We start from the raw sequence: 5,184 nt of genomic DNA on the forward strand, positions 1-5,184 counted from the left end.
CGAGGACCCTGGAAGTGCGAGAGCCACCCGACTCGACTTCCACGGCGGCCCGGAGGCCGGGCCCGTCCCCGTCCGTGCCCGGGGACGGGGCACCTTCGTCGGTCAAACGCGTTGGTCTTGGACCCTGGAAGTGCACGAGCCACCCGACTCGACTTCCATAGCGGTCGGCGGCCCCGTACCGCCCCAGACAGAGCACCTTCGTCGGTCACGAAGAGAGGGTCTTGGACCCTGGAAGTGCACGAGCCACCCGACTCGACTTCCATAGCGGTCGGCGGCCCTGTCCCGCCCCAGACGATGCACCTTCGTCTGTCACACAGATAGGGTCTTGGACCCTGGAAGCCGTCCCCCTCGACTTCCGTAACGGTCGGCGGCCCTGTCCCGCCGCAGACGGGTCACCACTCCGTCTGTCTGTAGGGTCTTGGACCCTGGAAGCCGCCCCACTCGACTTCCATCGCGGTCGGCGGCCCTGGCCCGCCGCAGACGGGTCGCCACTCCGTCTGTCTGTAGGGTCTTGGACCCTGGAAGCCGCCCCACTCGACTTCCATCGCGGTCGGCGGCCCTGGCCCGCCGCAGACGGGTCGCCACTCCGTCTGTCTGTAGGGTCTTGGACCCCGGAAGCCGCCTCACTCGACTTCCATCGCGGTCGGCGGCCCTGTCCCGCCGCAGACGGTGTGCCACTCCGTCTGTCACACAGATACATAAGGGTGTCTCGGAACCCCGGACGCCGACCGAGACGAAACGCGTGGGGTCGGTGCGCCCGAGAGGGTAGGGTGCCCCGGGGCCGGCCGCTCGCCCGACCGGCTTCCGGGACTCCTTGACCGCTCGGGAGACCTATCCACGCGCCCGCCCGACCGGCGGCCGGGGGCCCTCGACCGCCACACGCGTACCGACGACCGGGGGGTTTCCGTTTTACGGCCGACGCCGAGATCCTTCGACGGTTCCAACATGGGTTGTTACGCTTTTGTGTTCGCCCGTGTCTGAGCATATATGGTCGGGTCGAACCTTTGAGGCCGTAGCCTGGAGATCCAGGGCGGATCTTATCTCACAACACGTGTGTCTTTGAGGCCGTAGCCTAGATCCAGAGACTTTAGGATCTTTTTAGCAGTTTTAAGGCCGTAGCCTTGATCCAGGGCGGATCTTTTGAGCAGCTTTAAGGCCGTAGCCTTGATCCAGGGCGGATCTTTTCACAGGTTTTAAGCCGAAGCGCCTTGATCCAGGGACTTTTGGATCTTTTTTTGCCGTTTTTAGGCCGTAGCCTTGATCCAGGGCGGATCGTTTTGCGGCCGTAGCCGAGTTCCATCACCCAAGGTAGCTTTAGTTTTTAGGCATTAGCCTTGATGATCCAGGGCGGATCGTTTTGCGGCCGTAGCCGAGTTCCATCACCCAAGGTAGCTTTAGTTTTTAGGCATTAGCCTTGATATGATCCAGGCCGGATCTTTCCGCCTAGGCGGCATGCGGATATGGGTTACCCGTCTTTCGACACTCGCCCGGGGCGCTGCCTCACATCAGACGCCCTTCGTCCGTTCCAACCGTTCCAGTTCTTTTAACGGTTTTTCGTTCATCGCACACCGACGCGCACAGACCTTTCTTGGGATCTGCCGCAGGGAGGGAGGACGCTGGAGGTCCACTTTCGAAGCAACCCATCCCTATATACCCGATGGCACCTGTTCAAACGACCGCCCCTTGAGAGAAGGGGCCCTTCCCGTGGCTCGTCCGGGAGGAGGCGCCCGCGTCGGAAGGCGCCGTAAGGTCGGAGACCCTGGAAGTGCACGAGTCACCCGCTTTTACCTCCAGGCCCTCTGTCGTACTTCTCGTGTCCGCTCACGAGACCTCGTTTCGGCTTTATGGAAGTGCACGAGTCACCCGCTTTTGCCTTTTCTGGAAGTGCACGAGTCACCCGCTTTTGCTTCCAGGCCCTCTGTCGTACTTCTCGTGTCCGCTCACGAGACCTCTCTTCGGCCTGGGGGTGCGCCACGTACACCCCCGCGTCCGCATTCGAGTCACCTCTTCGGGCTCATGAGGTAGGGTCGGTGACCCTGGAAGTCAGAGACTTCCAGGCCTTCTGTCGTACACCCTCGCGTCCGCTCACGAGACCTCTCTTCGGCCTGGGGGTGCGCCACGTACACCCTCCCGCGTCCGCTTTCGAGTCACCCATCTGGGCTACGGAGGTAGGGACGTGTGCCCTGGAAGAACCAGACTTCCAGGAGGGAGGGCCGCCCTGTCAGGCCCGCTTTCGAGTCACCCATCTGGGCTACGGAGGTAGGGACGGGTGCCCTGGAGGAACCAGACTTCCAGGAGGGAGGGCCGCCCTGTCAGGCCCGCTTTCGAGTCACCCATCTGGGCTACGGAGGTAGGGACGGGTGCCCTGGAGGAACCAGACTTCCAGGAGGGAGGGCCGCCCTGTCAGGCCCGCTTTCGAGTCACCCATCTGGGCTACGGAGGTAGGGACGTGTGCCCCGGAGGAACCGGACTTCCAGGAGGGAGGGCCGCCCTGTCAGGCCCGCCTCGGAGTCACCTCTCTGGGCTAAGGAGGCAGGGACGTGTGCCCTGGAGGAACCAGACTTCCAGGAGGGAGGGCCGCCCTGTCAGGCCCGCTTTCGAGTCACCCATCTGGGCTACGGAGGTGGGGACGGGTGCCCTGGAGGAACCAGACTTCCAGGAGGGAGGGCCGCCCTGTCAGGCCCGCCTCGGAGTCACCTCTCTGGGCTAAGGAGGCAGGGACGTGTGCCCTGGAGGAACCAGACTTCCAGGAGGGAGGGCCGCCCTGTCAGGCCCGCTTTCGAGTCACCCATCTGGGCTACGGAGGTGGGGACGGGTGCCCTGGAGGAACCAGACTTCCAGGAGGGAGGGCCGCCCTGTCAGGCCCGCCTCGGAGTCACCTCTCTGGGCTAAGGAGGCAGGGACGTGTGCCCTGGAGGAACCAGACTTCCAGGAGGGAGGGCCGCCCTGTCAGGCCCGCCTCGGAGTCACCTCTCTGGGCTAAGGAGGCAGGGACGTGTGCCCTGGAGGAACCAGACTTCCAGGAGGGAGGGCCGCCCTGTCAGGCCCGCTTTCGAGTCACCCATCTGGGCTACGGAGGTAGGGACGTGTGCCCTGGATGAACCGGACTTCCAGGAGGGAGGGCCGCCCTGTCAGGCCCGCTTTCGAGTCACCCATCCGGGCTACGGAGGTAGGGACGTGTGCCCTGGAGGAACCAGACTTCCAGGAGGGAGGGCCGCCCTGTCAGGCCCGCCTCGGAGTCACCTCTCTGGGCTAAGGAGGCTAGGGACGTGTGCCCTGGAGGAACCAGACTTCCAGGAGGGAGGGCCGCCCTGTCAGGCCCGCCTCGGAGTCACCTCTCTGGGCTAAGGAGGCAGGGACGTGTGCCCTGGATGAACCGGACTTCCAGGAGGGAGGGCCGCCCTGTCAGGCCCGCTTTCGAGTCACCCATCTGGGCTACGGAGGTAGGGACGTGTGCCCTGGAGGAACCAGACTTCCAGGAGGGAGGGCCGCCCTGTCAGGCCCGCCTCGGAGTCACCTCTCTGGGCTAAGGAGGCAGGGACGTGTGCCCTGGATGAACCGGACTTCCAGGAGGGAGGGCCGCCCTGTCAGGCCCGCTTTCGAGTCACCCATCTGGGCTACGGAGGTAGGGACGTGTGCCCTGGAGGAACCAGACTTCCAGGAGGGAGGGCCGCCCTGTCAGGCCCGCCTCGGAGTCACCTCTCTGGGCTAAGGAGGCAGGGACGTGTGCCCTGGAGGAACCGGACTTCCAGGAGGGAGGGCCGCCCTGTCAGGCCCGCTTTCGAGTCACCCATCTGGGCTACGGAGGTAGGGACGTGTGCCCCGGAGGAACCAGACTTCCAGGAGGGAGGGCCGCCCTGTCAGGCCCGCCTCGGAGTCACCTCTCTGGGCTAAGGAGGCAGGGACGTGTGCCCTGGAGGAACCGGACTTCCAGGAGGGAGGGCCGCCCTGTCAGGCCCGCTTTCGAGTCACCCATCTGGGCTACGGAGGTAGGGACGGGTGCCCCGGAGGAACCAGACTTCCAGGAGGGAGGGCCGCCCTGTCAGGCCCGCCTCGGAGTCACCTCTCTGGGCTAAGGAGGCAGGGACGTGTGCCCTGGAGGAACCGGACTTCCAGGAGGGAGGGCCGCCCTGTCAGGCCCGCTATCGAGTCACCCATCTGGGCTACGGAGGTGGGGACGTGTGCCCTGGAGGAACCAGACTTCCAGGAGGGAGGGCCGCCCTGTCAGGCCCGCCTCGGAGTCACCTCTCTGGGCTACGGAGGTAGGGACGTGTGCCCTGGAGGAACCGGACTTCCAGGAGGGAGGGCCGCCCTGTCAGGCCCGCCTCGGAGGCCTCCCCTCGGGCAGGGGAGGCAGGGTCGGGGACCCTGGAGGAACCGGACTTCCAGGAGGGAGGGCCGCCCTGTCAGGCCCGCCTCGGAGGCCTCCCCTCGGGCAGGGGAGGCAGGGTCGGGGACCCTGGAGGTGCCGGACCTCCAGGGGGACGGAGGCCGAACCCGTGGCCGGGGAGGGTGAGCCTTGCCGGGCTAGGCTCGCGCGGGTTCGAAGGCCTGGTTCGAGAGGACCCCTTCCCCTATATACCCGATGGCACCTGTTCACACTACTGCCCTTTCGAGAGGGGACCCCGACCGGTCCGCGGCCGGGACGGCGCACCTCGGTCGGCCTCGGCGAGTGGGTCGGGGTGCCTGGAGGTGCGCGAGCGGCCCGCCTGGAAGTGCGCGAGCCACCCGACTCTGGCGGCCGGCGCCCCCGGGCCCGTGCCCGCGGCCGACTCGTCTGACCCGGCATCGTCAAGGTCACCAATACCACGGAGCGTCTACGACGCCCCGTTTCCGAGATATCGGCCAATGAACTGCCGGGCGCCGTATCTCGGCCGGGGAAGGTCCTACGGACTCGGGGCCGGGCTCGTCGGAAAGGTCTCGCCCGGGGCTTTCCGACGAGACCGGCCGCGGGTCCGTGCGACCCCGGGGGCCCGAGATACTTCCGGTCGAAAATTCGAATTTCGTTACCGCGCTGCTCCGGCGCCCCGGGTCCGGGGCCTTCGCCCTTCGGGTGGGTGGCTCCTCCGCGGGGGGCCTTTCGAACGAGCCCACCCGCGCGTCGCTAGCCCTTTCCGGGGCCGAGATACGGCCTACCCCCGCGGGATTTTCCCACGGCCGTTTCTCGGGCGCCTCGGGTCCGGG

This window comes from Paramisgurnus dabryanus, unplaced genomic scaffold (assembly GCF_030506205.2).
Source record: "Paramisgurnus dabryanus unplaced genomic scaffold, PD_genome_1.1 h2tg000313l_1_42873__unordered_in_group9, whole genome shotgun sequence".
Taxonomy (NCBI): Eukaryota; Metazoa; Chordata; class Actinopteri; order Cypriniformes; family Cobitidae; genus Paramisgurnus; species Paramisgurnus dabryanus.